An 18,573-nucleotide genomic window follows, 5' to 3' on the forward strand; every position below is an offset into this window, starting at 1 on the left:
TGAAGAACGTAAAAATCTAAACATTTAAATAAATAAAAAATACAGTTTATGAGAAATGCAAAAAAAACCTTAATTTTATTATATTGAAGATAAGCTAGATTTAGATCTACATTTCTTACTATTTGTATATACTCACTATATTCTTAATAAAGAAAAAAGCTGTAGAAAGATACTGAAACACGGTCAGCATTTATCTACAGTTAATTATTCTGCATCATCATAGATTTAATCCAAAGTGCAGCGTGTGGAGAACGGAGGGCAGACGTATTCCCCGCCCCCTCATGAATAATGTACAATAATCCCGCCCCCAAGCGCAGAAGCTGTAGCAGAGCACCCGTATGCGCACGGCGTCTTCATATGATACCAGAACCGTGTCGCTACGGTTGATAGATACGCTGGTCCTTCCGTCTGCAGCTGCACTCTTGATTTATGGTGATCTTCTGATCACAAATACTTTACATTTGCTACGAGCTGACCGGTTCGCACGAAAACCAGGAGTTACCGTTTAATAGAAAAGGAAATCCGAAGGACGAAGCGTTTACACTTAGCTAAGGTGTTCTTCATCTCCAGCGCTTCCCACTATACGGACACCAGCGCAAAAGAGCAGCAGATCCTCATCCACACGACTGCATATCAACATAACGGGTAGGTCCAATCTCCAAATGACTACATAATATAACATCCAGCGTGTTGACGTGAAATGGGCGACGGTTACGCGTCGTTTCCGAGCGGCACGTTCATCGTATTTGATGAATCAATGAACCGTCCTATTTATTTACAACGTTATGAGTAACGGCGGAGTGCTGGGTATACAGACTTTGAGCTCCAATGTCTTTCCTTTGAAATGCTTGCATGTACCTCCCATAGCCGGAGATACAGTTGGATCTTATTTGGCAACAGTGTTGCGCGTGCAGTTTATGGTACAGACTCATGGCAGGTTTGGTGCGTGCATCGTTTAGGTAATTTTATATATATATGTATATGTACATATGTATGTATGTATGTGTGTGTGTATATATATATTATTAATAATAATAATAATGCTTCTGTTTCTTTTTTTTCTTTTTTTTCAAATTTACATATTAGCCCAAAGCATTTAAACAAAGTAGTGGTTCAGATGGGTCCATTATTGTCATAACAGCAGGTAAACACATCATTGGGGTTTCCAGTTCTTCTGGTTTCTGTTAATGTTTGTTTAAATACCCTAATATTACATAGGGTCCTGGTAAGCCCTGATTTGCTATTATGCAGAGAATGTGTTTGTATCTCATTGGATTTTGGGGTGGGAAACCCTCCTTATGAGCAGCCTTATTGCATGCATTTATTGTGTATGCATGCAGAATCCATGCGGCGAATAGAACAGCACCATTCCTTCTGCATCAGCACTGACTGGGGCACAATGTGGGAATTCAGTTCACAACTGTGTATTGACGTTCTTGGCCTTTCCATCTTTAGATCGCTCATTGGCTTTCATGCTCCAGATCACCTGCTTTACTACCACCCTAATGTTAAGGAGTCTTTGCCAGGTGTGGCGCCACACTTTTGAACTTGAGTGCCAAAGAATTTACCTAAACTTATCATTGGCTCATAAGCACATCCTGATGATGGCCCCTTGATTGTGGTTTTTAACGTAATATCCTTATTCCAACAAAGGCTTTTAATTTTATACCTCATGTGAGTGTCGTTTATGTCTTCATAGACTGTTATCCCTTCTTCAGAGAGACTTCGCATTGATGCATAATCCAAAATGATCCCTAAAAATAGGTGTGGTAAGGGTCATACACACGCTCTTAGAAGTGATTAGCATGCTTAATATTAATTTCTACGTGATTGGCTGTCCATAATAGCAGCTGTGGTAAAGTGATTAGGGATTTCCATGCGCCGTCTGGGTTTTGGGGGCTTGAGACGTTTCCACAGAAAATCATCTCAGCTGTGTCTCAACACCGGCAACCACATGAGAAATGTCTTCCCTGGTCTGGGGGGCATCAGCTGAGAAAATCACCCAATCGTAATTAAATGCCACAAATTGATTCACCGGCTGGCCAATATAGTGTGTGTGTGAGAGTGTGTAAGCGAGCGCAGGATGAATAGGCCCAGGGGTCCTTAACTAAACACTAGTGAAGTAGGAGAACTTTTGCTCTTGTTGTGGAGAGAAGAGGTATTTGACAGGTATATTTTCTCATATGCCACATTTCAATCGCAAGACAAGTGAAATTCAATTCAAAATTGAAGGAAGCATGAAGGGCCGGGAGGAACTGATAGATTTGACACCGTTTAAATTGGTTTTCCCAAAGTTAATTTCAGACCGTGTTGTTTTGACCTCAGACGACAAATAGTGTTGCCACATTTCAGATCAAATCTTGGGGATTCGTCTTTCATAACTTCCTTTTACGCAACTGAAGAAGAATTCTCTGAAGCTCTTGAAACCTAGCAGCCATTCAAGCATGCTAGAATTTGTTCTGCGCTCTCGACTGCAGTCTTGTTTATGTTGAATGTCCCGTACGGTGATCTATGGGGAAATTTTGGCGTAATCTCATTCTCATAATTTAAAATGAGCATCCTGCGTCATCTGCTGGTTATTCGAGTATCAGACAGGAGGATCCGTCACCAAGGCAACAAGTCACCACAAAGGCGAGCATGCCAGGTGTTGCTCTTTAACATTTGTCCCTTTGAAGCTTCTGCACCCCTATGGGGACGTTTTATGGGGTCTGTTTTCGGCCTTTTTGCTGCACTTGGCCAGGCATACATTGTTTCTCTGCTTGACATACGAGTGTAGCCAGGATGCTAGTTGAGTGCGGGTTTGAAAATACCCCCCTATGAGCTTTTATTGTATATTTGTGAGGACCTATGAAATACATATTAATTTTTTCACAAATTCTGTGTTTTCTGTTTTAAGTTTTCCTTTTTATTGGTTTAATAGGTATATTTTAATCAAAAAGGATGTCAAATCAATTACATTCATAGAACTTTAACAATTTAATATTTTAATTTTTTTAACAATACTAGTATGCTATGAAATGTTTTCAGAAATTTTGAAGCTAATACTTCCATCTTATAAAATTACAATATCAAAAACAATGGTGATCAAATGAATGCATAAAACATTAACAGCTCAATTAATCTTCTGAAATATCAAATGAAGTTACTTCAATTTTGACAAAAAAGGAGACTTGCACAACAAAGGTTTGCCTTTTAAATAAAACGCAGATGAAAAATGTTAATATCCTTAAAACACCATTGTTATTACTTTGAGAAGCACATTATTCTGTACAATACTAATATATTGTTGTCATAATTTCTTCAAGTTAAACCAACCGTTTATTTTTCTGGGTTGTAGTGAAGATCTTTGAGTGTATCTGATTATAGTTTTATCAAATAAAATGGTGACACGAAGAACATGCAGACTTTTTGTGGTTTAATGTTCATAGTCTGTGGTCCATATTAAAATTTGAAATGCACAGCTTTTGTTTTTTGCTTTTGATTTATTCATCTCAATTTTCCACATTTTTATCACTGGAATTTGCAATTCCATCTTCTTTTTCCACATTTTAGAAATCAAAGGGCCCTATATTTGTGTGTATGTGGCCTAATACACTTTGGCCCGGTTTCACAGACAGGGCTTAGCTTAAGCCAGGACTAGGCCTTAGTTAGATTAGGATATTTAAGCAGTTTTTATAAAACAACAACAACAACAACAACAATGCTTTAGATAAAAACATTACTGGTGTGCATTTTAAGACAAAACAATGCCACCAACATGTTTTAAGATATGTAAGTTCAAGTTATTTTCATTTAAGACAACTCAAATGTGTGTTTTAGTCTAGGACTATCTTAAGACTTGTCTGTGAAACCGGGGAATATGTCTGTGGAGTTCATCAAAAAGGCGGAGTCTGCAAATGTAAGTCAGGCTCTGTGAAACAGAAGGCCTGTGGTGAATAGATGGAGTTTGGTCCCTCAATTTTTGCTCTCTAGACCAGGGTCACCTTAATTATGCGAGAAGCAGCAGATGTAGGACAGCTTAGTGTGGTGTGCAGCTGTAGAAACCCACGGTGATTTAAACACGTTGAAATGTCTTGCCTCATCTACTGCCGTGTTAATTTTTGCTTTCAAGTATCATGTTTTGCCTTATATGTCTTACTCCACTCACTCAGCCAGACATTAGGCTATTTTTAAAATTCCCTACTTGGTTTTGGGGGTTTAATCATCAAAATGACTTTCTGATGCCTGAAAGATTCAGTCATCGCCCTTATCAGGATCCTCAATGATGTCTATCTTAGCCAGCCAGAAACAATGCTGAAAATAGAATGGTTTGATACCAGACACGTCTTTTCCAGTAGACTGTGTTTCATATGCTCTGTTGTTCGTAAAAACTAGACTCGCTCCCAAACCCAGTTATTGTAGGTATTTATGTTGTTTCCTTGTGATTTAGATGGTACTTCTGCTCTGCCTTTCATCAACATCACATTGGGGTTTGGGGATCAGATTCTGCAGTTGCAGGTGGGTTTCGTCTTATCACCACCCTGATCCTGAAGAATCCTGAACTCGCGGGGAGCTTGAGGTCTGTCTTCAGACTCTTATTTTCTCATTTCTCTCATACATTCCTGTGGGTATGATTTAATTAACCTATTTGTCAGTTGCACTCCGCTCTCTCTGATATCAGTGATGAAGCTGCAAAGTGACTGAGGAAGTCTGGGTCATCAAACGTCAGGGCCAGCCTGCGGATTCTGTGTTTGTTTTGGCTCACTGCCGTGCCATTGTCTTCTGTCAGTTCAGGCCAGCGTTAGTTAGTTTGTTCCATAGAGACCAGGCAAACGGGAGTTTTCATTAAGAAAACATCTAGATTATTTTGTTCCTAGATCATACCCAGGACACTTCCTGAGACGGTGTTTATGTTAGTCAGATATATAAAAACTCTCATGATGACGTTTGTGTACAGTAGTGCTTGATAAAGCTCAACTCATTGACATGCCCAAGGCTTTGCTTTTTGGTTTGGCTGTTGTTTAGTTGTCTTGGTGTTAGATAATTAATTTTTGTTGTTTCGTGCAATGTTGCAGGCAAACAGAAGCGAGCTTTCATTGCCACTATGATTCAAGGAATATGGTCTTAGATTAACCTAATGTCTGCCTGATGATTAAATTGGATTCAGGCTAATTGTCATGAATGATATGACTTTTAATGGAAAAATCCTCTGAAAAATGTGGATGTTTGCTATTGAGTTTCTAGTGTTGCAGTAAAGGTCTTCCACATATGAAATAAAGTCATACAGATTTAGAGCAAACTAATGCATTTTCATTTTTGGTTGAACTATAACTGGTCTTTTTTTTTCCACACAAAGCTACTTGGAATATAGTGCACAAGTCACGTGGGCCATTTCATCCTTTATTTTGGAGCTTGACAGCCCATTATCACTCAATGTCAATATATTCAAAGAAGTGCTCAGATGTTCCTCACAAATTCACATTTTGTTTGTAAAAAAGAAAGTCATACAGGTTTAGACCAACTTGAAGGTGAGTAAATAAGGAATAATGGGTGAATTATTTCTTTAAACAGAAGTGCATTGTTGACTGAAGGCGACCAGGCAACTTGTTCACAAGGAAACGAGTGTGAATACGAGCACCTTCAACTGAAGCCACATCATTTGCCTGGTATATTTGCCTAACGAGTCTGGTTTGTAGACCTTATAAATTCAACAACCTGTTTAACTTTCCTTGTTTGCTCATGCACAGCATCCAGCAGTTCCCACACTTTCTCCCTGTTGAAAGGAAAGTTTCTTTTCTCTAGCATTCGGTTCCCTTCTTGAGTGCACTTCGCCATAGACACGCTTTAAGTCCTCTTATTGGCCCAGTGTCCGACACAACCAGTTTGTCCCTTTAAATCCAGTTAATCCGGATGACGTCTTACACCACAGACACTAGTCAGTTACCTACAAGTATTTGTTTACTTAGTTAGCGTGAGCTGTTTGCTTTGTGAAGCACCTCTTGAGTGGATAGACTGCTGAAACAAGCATGTGATCCTAAATACCCTAACTACTAATTCTAAACCTGTTGAACTGGCTTTTTATTGTCAGAGATGGTAGATTAAGATTAGGGATGCACCGAAATGAAAATTCTTGGCCAAAACCGAAAAAGAGGAAACCAAGGCCGAAAACCGAAACACCGAAAGAAATTATGCCAATTATTAGTACCATTGCATTTATGGCCATGACTGTGTATTAACTTTACTAAAATCAAGGCATTGCAATTGCATAAATTAATATTAAAGTTTCAAAGAATAAATCAATTACAAATTATGCAAATATTTATTTAGCACATTGCAACAATGCACAGTATAAAATAAAATTCAAACTAAATTCACTTTTGGGCCATTTTCGGCCGAAAATTTTCGGTGGCCGAATATTCGGTGCATCCCTAATTAAGATAATAATTCTTGATAAATGAGGAGACCATAGACATTATATAGACCTTAGAATATATCTTGTTTAGCATCTGTGACAGGAAACAAGCTTTCTTCGATAATGTTGAAGACATAGTTGTGCCTTTGTAAGGTCGAAGCGTGCTGTACTGTCACCTCCAGTGGAGAGGGTGACTGGAGCCCTCTGATTTGATATGATGGCTCCTTGACTCCGTTTTTTATCCTTGACTTGCACATACCGTCTCCTCCTCGAAGTGGTGTTAAGTTGAGTGCGTTTCTGCAAGCTTCTAGTGTGTTATGCCAGTGGCGTGTGTTGCATCGGCTGCAGGTTAACTGCTGGATCCATCCCTGATCTGACAGGCTTTCGCCGGGTGAAACCAACCACCCAAAGAAGCTTTGTTCAGTGTGAAGTCTATTATGTCTTGCACTCAGAGCTCCAGCTGCTAGAATGAGAGCTTGACTTTATACTAGTAACTGGAGAATCATTTGAAGATAAATATAAATACACATACACACACACAATATGTACACACTAAATAATATTTGTAATAATTAATGATATTTTTATAATAAATAAAAACATTATTATTAATAATACAAATAATAATTTGTATAATAAAATATGTACATAAAAGTAAGATTTTATTAAAAATATTAAATGAATACATTTATTTGTTTGATATACAGATTTAGAACAAATAAATGAATTTTCATTTTTGGTTGAACTATCCATTTTAAATTTTGGTCTTTTTTTTCCCACTTTTCTACTTGGAATATAGTACACATTTCATATATTTTATTTTGGAGCTTGACAGCCCGTCATCACTCAATTTCCTTATATTCAAAGGAGTGGTGGGACATTCCTCAAATTCATATTTTGTTTTGGAAAAAATGTTAAATTAATAAATTCAACAAAATGTAATATAATGCTCATATTAGAATATATTGCTGTTTAAACACAATTTAATGTAAACCGAATTTAACATTGCATCTGAATATTTTATATTTATTTATTTTTATTTTATTTATGTCTGTTGGAGTTAGAAAAATGAAATGTCACTGCTAAATGTATGTATGTATTTATTTATTTATTTATTTATTGCGTAGCTGCTAGCAGATGGCCTGTGATTTCAAATATGTTAGTCACACATGCATATCTCACATTTGCTCATTCTGCTGATGTTGTGCCTCTATATTTGCTGACTCGCATGATTCAGGCTGCTGGTCAAACTGAGGCTGACGTTTAAGTGATGATGAAAAAATCATTGCTGCTGGTTTAGGGCTCTTTTGTTCTTTGTTTTACCCAGCGCTCCACAATCAGCCATTGAAACCCGAAGTTAAGCAAGCAGAGCAGAAAGGAGAAGTGGAGGCTTTTCAAACATGTGTGCTGTAAATCTGCGCTACTCTGTTGTGTCAGACAGTCTGAGTCATTGTTGTGGCAGATGTCTGTCCAGGCACCTTTGACCCCTTTGCTTGAGGCCACAGTAACTGCCCTGTCTAGGAGGGCTGGAGAGAGCCTGTTAAACAACAGGCTCTGTTTTGCATTTGAAAGTGTTGACATGTTTCAATTAAGATGCAGATGTTGTCACTCTTTTTGTCTTTGCTTTTCTGGCTTCCGAATTTAACATTGTTCACCTGTCTCAAACTGTGAAAATGTGTGAAATCTGTGTGTGTGTGTGTGTGTGTGTGTGTACATGTCTGTAACTAGTGCAAATGCAGCGTGTTCTTTTAATATGCATTAATTCAAGTTTTTTCCATATTCATTAGTACTAATATACCATCACCACCTGGACCAGCTGGTGACAGCCGTGAGTGAGGATGTGTGTGAGTGTCTGTGTGTGTGCAAACACTTGCAGAACGTTTGGCTGTTTTAGTCCAAACCTTAATTCGATTCTACGCCCCTCTCCCCGCCCACTCTGGGCTCTATTCACATTAGTTTCATCTGAATTTGCATTCTGTTAGAGTATGTAGTGCACTGGACAAAAAATTGCTTCTTAATATTTAATAAAGGGTGTTTTGTAAGTACAAGCAAGCATGCTACCAATTTAAAATAATTGTTTTCTATTTGAATAAATTTTATGTAATTTATTCCTGTGATGTAAAGCTGAATTTTCAGCATCATTGCTCCAGTCTTCAGTGTCACATGATCCTTCAGAAATCACTCTAATATGGTGATTTGGTGCTCAAGCAACATTTCTTATTATCATCAATATTAAAAATAGGTGTGCTGCTTAGTAGTTTTGGGAAAACTGATGCAAAACTCAAAGAAAGTTAAAAACAAAAAAAACATTTGTATAAGCATTTTTAAAAAAAATTGAAATCCTTTGTAACATTATGAATATTTTTACTGTCACTTTTGATCAGTTGAATGCATCCTTACTGAATAAAAGTATTAATTAAAATTACTGACCCCAACAGTTCCCCCTCCCTACGGTAGTACTGTAATCCGGATTACTACATCCATCATGTTACCATTATCATGTGACCTACAATGCCAATCATGTTGCTATTTTCTGCCATTTGCGAATAATTTGATCATTTGACATTCTACTTATCAACTTTCTGCTTTACGTTCTGTATAGTAGGGAAGTTAACATATTTGTTTGTTAGGTCAAAAAGAACCCTTGAAATGGCAGGAACAACCATATTTACATTCATGATGTGACATTTAAAAAGAGGATATTTGAGAAACCTCCAGTGACATTAGCAGAAAAGGAATGTTGTGTCAAAGCGAGTTGTTATATTTTGATGAAGGATTGCTTTTTCTTTGAAATAATATACGCTGATGCATCATTCACATTAACAGCAGGAGCGTGATGTTTTAAACTATTTTATTTCAGGTTCACCTTTACAGTTTGGTCACGCTAGCGAAATTTAACAAGCAAAAACAGGTTCATTGCCTATTGTCAATTAGCAACCAAGCAAATTTCAGTTGGTCCATTGTGAAATCCTGAGTAAATCTGTGAGTAAATGGTAAGTCTTTCAGACTCACAGAAAATTCCTGATCACATGGATTCCTATTAAAATGACTGGATCTTGTCCATGAAAATTCAATGGTACAACGGTAAATGTGTCCACAGCTTAAGACAAAAAAGACCATTGCTTAATGAAACCAAGAAATTAGAATTTTTTTGTAGTGACAATAACCTTTGGACATGACCTTCACGCACTCCCAGAAGGCAGTGTCATGACCGCTATTGTTCTCCTCTGTATTCGATGCTTTCCGAAATAAGACACCTTTGACCTCTGCTGTGACTGTCTGTTCCTTCTGAGAAAATGCCCATGTAGAAACAAGACCCTTTAGGTGGAAGGAACAAACAGGAAGGCTGCAGTGACTTCTGTTCGGCACAAAAGAAGTGGGTTCTTTCTTTATTAAAGAGCCAAGAGTGTGAGAATATCTCTGTACCATACAACATCTGTTTCCTCTGAAGATAATCTCAGGCTTACATGATCCTCAGACGGACAGCTGTTTGACTGAGAGAGTGCAGAAAAGACTGATTTACTGCTTTCTTCTAGAAGTCTCCTTAGGGAAGCGTCCAGGCGAGGTGCTCTGTCATCTTTGTGTAAAACAATGCTAGGTACGCTAACAGAGCTGTCACTGTTGTGCTGTGTTGGATAACTGTGGCTTTGCACGTCTGTTTTCACCACAGTGCTATGGATTATCAACACTATGAAGCTATGCTGGAGATGTTATGTATGACTCAGATGTAATGCCATGTGTACAGTAACACCTGAGGCCTGGATTTAAGTTTTCGCATCAAGAATTTTGATGGATAATACGGGACTCAAATGTGATGCCTTGAGCTAAGCAAGTGATTTGCACAAGTAGGACACATTCCTGGATCAACATCCTTTCTTGGACCTCAAACAAAATTGCTGTCAAACATTCATTCGTTTTTTTATAATAATATAATGTAATGTGCTTTAATTTAGATTTATTATATTGGTAAATATAAGTATGTATTTGCTCTTTATTATTATTAATATGCATATACTTGGGCTTACATAACCCTACATGTTTTTCCATGACTTTTATTTTGCTTGGGTAACACTTGTATGCAATTTATTAGTGAATGGGAACCATTGAACACTAAGCTATCCCTAAAAACAAATGAAAGTTATTAGTTGATAAAGATGTTGTCTAATCATAAGCCTAAACCATAACCTCAGAGGGCACTGATTGGCTGATTTATATATTATTACAGGTTTTATGATTATTTTGGATTAGCTTTTATTTTTATCATTTTAGTTTAGATTTTAGTTATTTTTCTGACTTTGTAATTTAATTTGTTTTTATTAGTTTTGATAATTTAATAGTTTTAATATTTTAATTCAGTTTTTTAGTTTAGTATTAGTATTTTAGTATTTTTAGTTCAGTCTTAGTTTTTATTTATTTCTATTTTATTTTTTATGTTTAAACTTTTCAGTTAGTTGGAAACATCTCTGTTTTTAGTATAGTTTAGTATATTTTGGTGTATATTTAGTATACAGTATATATTTTATTATATTTTTAGCATTGTATAGTTTTTCATATAATATTTACATTTTATCTGACTTTAACTTTATTGCAGCGAATGAAAATGTTTTTAATAGTTTTAGTTTTAGTTAACGATAATAACCCTGATAAGAATGTTATGCAAAACACGTTGATCCATGAACATGTCCAACATGTAAATCATATTGAGGCTGGTACTGGCAGTATAATTAGCAAACCACAAGCTTGTGTCCTGAGAAGCCTTGGACATGTTAGGTGAATCTGATTCATGCAGATAGTGGAAGTACTTTTTAAATCATCTTTCACTTCCTTCAGTTTTTTATGGTGTTTCTCCGATGATACCCTAACGGCGAACAACAACAAACCTCTTTCTAAAGTGTACGACCTCTTTGTGTATCTATTGCGCAGTTTTTCTGGTTCCTGTTTTAAACGGTGCTTTAGAGATTCATCAACTCTAACTGTTGTTTGTGTTATTCGTAGCCATAAATGTTCAGGTCAGGATAGGATGTGTGTGTTTGCCTATTCGCAGCCAGCCATAAAGATATAGTATATGAGTGGGCGTGTCCTCCACTCTGCTCATGTTTAATTCGTCACTTAGTCTGTGACCCCGCCCCTTCCTGCAGTGCTGAAGCAGCATGTGCTGTTTATTATGCTGCTGAATGAAGAACCAGCCTCAGCGTGTCCTCATTCTGTCTCCTTCATTGGAAGAGCGACCAATCAGCCTCCTCGGCTTCAAATCCACAGATTTGCACGAGCGCTCTTTAATATGACATTGCTTAGATGGCTAGCATACTTCTCTCCTCACGGTTTATGTGAATTCATGCAGGTGAAGAAGCAGAGAGAGTGAAAGTGGAGGGATGGATGAATAGATAGATAGATAACACCCTGTGCTTCACTGGAGTCTTGGACTCCCTCGGAGGAGCCGGTGGATTCCAGCACTACGCTGGATTATTAATGAGTGTCTAGCTGAGAGAGAAACCCCAACCCCAAGAGCGCACACATACTGAGAAAAAGGAGGGAGTGACTGAGAGAAACAAGCGCAGGAAATGAGATAATAGAAGGAATCGCAATGGGAATGAGATAAATAGAGCGATTGAATGCACTACAAGGGCGAGGAAAGAAAGTAAAATACAAATGCATTGTGAACACGTACAAGCGTTTAGCATGCGCTGGCTGGTCCACAACACCCAGCAGGCAGGTGAGATGGCAGCCAGTATGGAAATCAGCTCGTGATAAAACATTTTGTGTTTGTGTGTTTTAGGGTGTGTCGTTGTACCGGGGAGGGGTGGGGGGGGGAAGAGTAAAATGTGGCTGCGCAGTTGAATGTTGTTTACACTAGCTTCAATAAACGGTTCTGACTGCCTTTGTTAGCATGCACAAAGGAAACACAGCTACCTCATGGATAGAGCTGAAACATTTATGAGTTCTCTTTCCGTTTCCCATCATCTTCACTCATAATGTCACGCCATGTTGTTTAGATTCTCATTATGGGTTAACACTTTCGAATTCGATCCTCTAGTTGATTTTTGTCTGGCACAGTCCATCTGTGGATCACAACCTGCAAGGGCTGAGAGACATGAACCTAGTTACTTAAGTCAAAAATAGCTGTTTAATCAGCTTTTTTTAACAGCTAAGAACTGTTTTTAACTTGACGCCACATCTGAAAAAAATGCAATGCTTGTTGCGAGATGTTCAAAAAAGCAGTACAAGAGGTGGTGCAAAGATTCCGTCATTTGTCTGATTTTTATTTTTTTTCTTGTTAAAATATCTTGGCATCTTTCAAACAAGATACATTTGCTAAATGTCTTAAAGGGATAGTTCACCCATAAATGGAAATTAAAAGACCGACACGGAAGAAAAGAGAAAATTGTTGAATAAAGTTATTTTTGTTTTCTTTGCGCACAAAAATTATTCTCATAGCTACATAAAATTACGGTTGAAGCACCGATGTCACATGGACTATTTTAACGATGTCCTTGCTACCTTTTGGGCCTTGAATGTGTCAGTTGCATTGCTGTCTATGCATGGTCAGAAAGATGAAACGAAGGTCTTATGGGTTTGGAATGACATGAGGGTGATTAATCAGTAACAGAATTTTCATTTTTGGGTGAACTATCCCTTTAAAATGTACTATTGTATTAATGAAATATTTTCTGAAAATAGGTCCTAGTACCCTTTGTGGTTCATCTCAAGTAAATTTTTTACTGCTGTTATTTACTAATTTTATTTGCTATTATTTTTATATTTTACAGGTAGAATAATCAAAACTCATAAAATATTTTATTTTTTTATTTTTGCAGTTGTTTTACTATTGTTTTTAATGCTTTAAAGTCAGAATAAAAACAAAACTTTGCTTGACTTTGACTTTATAGAGTGCTGCAGGGATGACATATTTTTTTAGGCCAGCTTGGAAGTTAGCAATACACTGATTCTCTCAACCTAAAAACAATAGGATTTTTAAAAAAATAACTTTTGTATTGTTGCAGAAAATAAGCTCTGTGACCAACAGTTTTTGATTCTTACATGTTTTGTTCATCAAAAGTAACATGTAACGTGTTCTTAACACATGAACACAACATGAATTTTAAAGCGTAATTACATGTATATATGAACTACACCACAGTCAGATGACTTCAGGGTTACTGTCAGTGTAAACACAATGAGGCTGTAAAAGTAGACTAGTTTTCATGTTGTCATGACATTCAATGTCCCTGAAAACCTCTGTAGTCCCATTTAGCCATTTGTTAGTGACCATTAAAGTTTAAAAATCATAAGTGGGTATTACTGGTGTATTTTATGTCATGGCATAAAATGTGAACATATCTTGAGCTTGTGTTGACCACATGCATTAATTTAGGCATTTAACCAAAATCCATTCCAAAAAAAAAGAAATTGACTTTGGGATGATGGAACCAGAAGTTCAAACATTTTTAGTATTCGTTCCAGCTGTACTCTGTTTATTTTCTTCATGCATGCAGTGAAACTATTATTATTATGCATCTCTGTTCAGGTATGCAACACTCACTTTTCACAATCTAATCAGCAACTGATGGATAAAATCAAGTCCATGCTCTATTACTCTTGCTCAATAGCGGTTTCATCCAAAAGCATGCCACAATATGGTAGTAAAGTGGGTCGGAACTTCTCTTCTTTACATAAAGGAAAAATATCTAGAAATATGAGTTGTTGGTAGAGGATTATCACTGCAAGGATCATCCCCTGAAGAAGTGTGGAGAAACTGACACAAAGCGCTCAAACCAGAAGAGCCTGACCCGTGGAAACGAATGTAGGACTGAACCCTTCTTGGCAGCTTCAAACCAGATGTACATAAACCACTCTGATGAATCAGCTTGATGTTTGGGGTCTTTCAGAGAGTAACAGCCGAGAGCTATTTATCAGCGTTTCCTTAAAGTACCTCATTGTTAGTCATCAGTTAGAGGGTTGCCATTGTCACACTTGCGTTAGCTAGAAAGGGCCAGTGAACTTTTGAATCGTAAACGTCTTTGTCAGGCAAGTGGTCTTGCGTGTTACGTCCCCCTAATTGTTTGCAAGGCAGTTTTACTGAATATTTCTTCCAGAGCTATAGCTCACTCGCTGGAACATCATAAATTGCTTGCGTTATTGTCTCAGTGTTCTCTGGTTGACTAGTTTCATATGATCTAGTTTCTCTGTAATGTTTGGCCACGATTTCAGTCGTTGCTAAGAACTTGAGCTTGAAACAAGCTATTGTTTTATGAAGATCTATTATTTTATACGCTTTGCACACTTGTTTGTCTGTTTAATGTCAACATGAAATGTCATTTGGAACCAATTTTACTTCTGCAAAGTGTCAGATTTCTTAGTGAAACAGGATAAATAGGAACGTGTATTAGCGAAGTAAAAGGGTGACTTTATCTCGCTGCCTAATAAAGCTACATGTTAATCCTCTAGACCAGGTGTCTTCAAGCTGGGATCTGCAAGAGGGTTCTTGAAGGTTTGTGGAAAATTGGAAGAAAAACTAATTTTCAAACTGTATTTTGTTAAAGTGAACTGTAACTGGAGCAATCATGTAACCTGTTCAGTCATGTAACCGGTTAAGTTTTCTATCCATGTCCAATGCAACTTTTCTCCTTTATTCATCCTCTTTTTGTTCTTCTCTGCTCCTCCTATCTGTTTAGCCGTTCCTGACAGTGACAGTTCTCCCGCAAGGTAGTCACACCGGTTTAACAGCGGGGACAGGTGGCATGAATGGATTCACACGTTCCAATGAGTTTCTTAGCCCAGGAAGATTAAGAGAAGGAGATGGCAATGCAGTGAAATGTTACAATTTCCTCATCTTGCAGTTACATTATAGAACATTACTTTAGCTCCACCTTTGAGTCAATGAATTTGCATATTTTCTCAGGCCCTGTGCCAAATGTCTGAGGTGAAGTGGAGGCATAGATTGTCAGAAAATAGTTTATTGCAGTGGTTCCCAACCTTGTTTTCATGGAGCACAACCACCCCACACACACACATATGGCAGTCTAAGCCCCCCCCCAACCCCCCATATATATATATGCAATATGTTTTTTGTCTCTTGCACATTTGACAGTAGCTTGAATTAACAGTTGTAGTAGCTTGAGTTAGGATGCAGATGTAAATTTTTGTTCATTATCAAAAACAATAACATCTACAACAATACATTTAGATCATGATAACCAGTTAAAACCACACATATAGCATCTCAGTACCATGGTAAATAGGTAATTGTATAAAAAAGTAGTCTAAATACATTTAGTATAAATGCACAAATGCTATAGCTTATTTACAAAAATGCTGTAATTATAATCCCATTTTCCTTTGAATATCCCACATTTATGCCACAATACCATGCTGCCGTTAGTGTTACTACAGTAAATCCATGGTAAATGATGACTATTTGTAGATTGAAAAGCCTTCTGATTGTATCGTTACGCAAAGTGTTTGTCAGCACCATTTCATCTGGCTTTCGCCGATTTGATTCAATAATGAAATGCCTTTAATTGAAAATTGAGTGTTTAATCTTATCATTATATATTACTGACACTCTATCCTCCAATTTGATACTGTTAAGTGCTTTTACACAATCTGTATTGTTAAAAGCGCTATATAAATAAAGGTGACGTGACTTGACTTGACTTGACTTTAAATTAGTTTAAAATTCACTGGATTCATGCGTTTCACACTGGATCTCACAGCATTGTGTAGAGGTTGCGTGATCATGACTCATCAGCGAGTAAACGCATCTGCTCTAGTAAGCTTGTGCAGCGCTGCCGTTTGAACTTTGATCTGAGCGAATAAACAGTCCGTGTGACGCGCTTCAAATGACTAGCACAGTTTTGTTCTGAAACACTACATCAAACATTTATCAAACTCTTGTTATAGTTTTATCGTTCTGCCCTACCTCAAAGCAGATCCACTCCCACGAACCCCCCTGTGAACTCTGGCGCCCCCAAGTTGGAAACCACTGGTTTATTGTGTTTACACCCTCACACAATTTGATGAAAATTTTAATTAATTTTTCACATTTTATCAGAGCACTTGCAGAGATGAGTTTGTGCAGAGCAGCATTTGCTGCAGACTGAGCGGCTCTGAGACATGAAAAACAAAGGATAATGAGCTTCTCGCATGTAAAAGAACGCAATGCTGTGCTTCATTGTGAAACATGCAGCACATATATAACCTTTACGATTTAAGCCATATCATGATTTGAGTTTTGTTTTATTAAGCATGCAGATGTAATCAAATGTGTACTGAAGCATTGGAGCGAGAGGAGAACAAATAGAAAGGAATGGAAGCTTAAAAGTGAAATACAAAGAGAAAAGGAAAGAAAGGCAGAAGCCAAACAGAGAGAGGAAGAGAAAGAGCGTTCAAGGCACTGTTGTAAACAGCCACCTTCAGGCACTCAGACACATTGTTCTGATAAAGCTCAACTGTGACGCATAGAGCGTGTGTGTATATGTTTGTGTGTGTGTGTGTGACACCATTTTTAAACTACGTGCCAAACCTGGAGATCCTTATGCAGGCTTGCTAGCATTAGCCCTGGAGGCTGATAACATCTGGAGTGGCTCAAATCACCACCGTCCTCCCCCCACTTCAGACTCCAGCCGTGGAATTCCTCCCTCTGCCATGGGGGGAACGTTTAACATCTAATACCACTCGGGAATCACAGCAAAGCGGAGCATGATAGCAAACCCCATTTCAGCTCCGGAGAGCCCCTTTTGAAGTGGAAATTGTGTCCCTAGGAGTCACACGCCACCATAGAGCGGTCAAATGAAGTCAATGACCATTTCCTCATCCTCCATGGTACTGTCATTTCTGGGTCCTTTTGAAGTGACTAATGATTTTCGGTCTACAAATAACGGCAAGAGAACATGAAAGACACCATCTTCACACAACGCTTTTACAGGGCAGCAGACTGTCACAAAAATGGTCACAAATGGTTGTATTAAAAATGTAATGTTTTTGGGACTTTGATTTTCATTGCTGACCAGCTTTTTTTAATTTGCATAAGCTATAATGTCAGATTCATGATCGATTATGAGCCAGTCTCAAAGTTGTTTGAAGTTATTTGTCGATAGTGTAATTTTTTTCAGCAGGTTATGATGAGGTAATGAATTGTTAAAATTATATTATTGAAAAATTTGGGGTTGGAGATGGGGTTGTTTTTGAAAGACATCTCTTATGCTCACCAAGTCTGCATATCTTTTTGATGAAAAATACAGTAAATTTAGTATTATTTTGAAATATTATGACAATTTAAAATAAATTTATATATTAATATATTTTAAAATTGAATTTATTCCCGTGATGGCAAAGCAAAATCCGTCAGAAATTATTGTAATGAAATATGGTGCTCAAGAAACATTTCTTCTTATCAATGTTAAACAGTTATGCTGCTTAATGTTATTTATGGGGAAACCATGACTTTTTTGATGAATAAAAATTTCAAAAGAACTTATAGACCTCTTTACTGCCACTTTTGATCAATTTAATACACCTAATTTAATACAGCAACAAAGGGTCAAAAGAAAGAGATCAGTTTCTTATTTACTGTATATCTTTCTTTTTACCCTGTGACGTTTCTCTATTGTAGATGTTTCAACATTGTGCTCTTATGGCTCGTTTCCACCGAGTGGTACAGGTCAGTACAGTACGGTACGGTTCGGGACCGAACACTCTGATCCAGCTTGCGTTTCCACTGCCAACAGTACTCTTAATAGGCGTATATTACTTGATAGGCGTGGTGTATGCCAGAAAGTAGCGATCGACGATAAAGCGTGACGACAAGCACAACTCTGCCTCTTTTATGTCAGTTTTAATGAACAATAATAGCCATTATATAAGTACAAAGTATAAGAGGCTTATATAAGAGGAAATAAAGACAAAAGCAAACAATTCAGTCAAACGTATGCTACAAAGTCAGCGCTGTACTATGGTAAAGTTCAAAATAAATATATAAAGTTAAACACAACTTTGTGCTCAGCCAAAACGATATGACCAGGAATAAATAATAGATCCATGAGACCATGAATGCCTGTTAAATATACCCAAAACGAATTGTATCTCATGTTTAATCAATACAGAGACATCAGAGCCAGCGGCAAATGTCGGAAGGACTAGCCGAGTGTAAGGCTGCTCTAGGCGGATACATGAGCACTGAGTGC

At 37.5% G+C, this 18,573-nt stretch overlaps 1 protein-coding gene across 1 annotated transcript in view; it reads left to right on the plus strand.

Moving 5' to 3' along the window:
• Window positions 1-315: 315 nt before the first annotated feature.
• The window catches only part of LOC131535559 (protein TANC2-like), a 139,028-nt gene continuing 120,770 nt past the window's right edge, over window positions 316-18,573 (plus strand). Inside the window, exon 1 of the mRNA XM_058768244.1 lies at window positions 316-645. The gene's annotated coding sequence lies outside the window, so the exon portion shown is untranslated. The remainder of the gene's footprint in view (window positions 646-18,573) is intronic.

The sequence above is a fragment of the Onychostoma macrolepis genome, chromosome 03 (genome assembly GCF_012432095.1).
Source record: "Onychostoma macrolepis isolate SWU-2019 chromosome 03, ASM1243209v1, whole genome shotgun sequence".
NCBI lineage: Eukaryota > Metazoa > Chordata > Actinopteri > Cypriniformes > Cyprinidae > Onychostoma > Onychostoma macrolepis.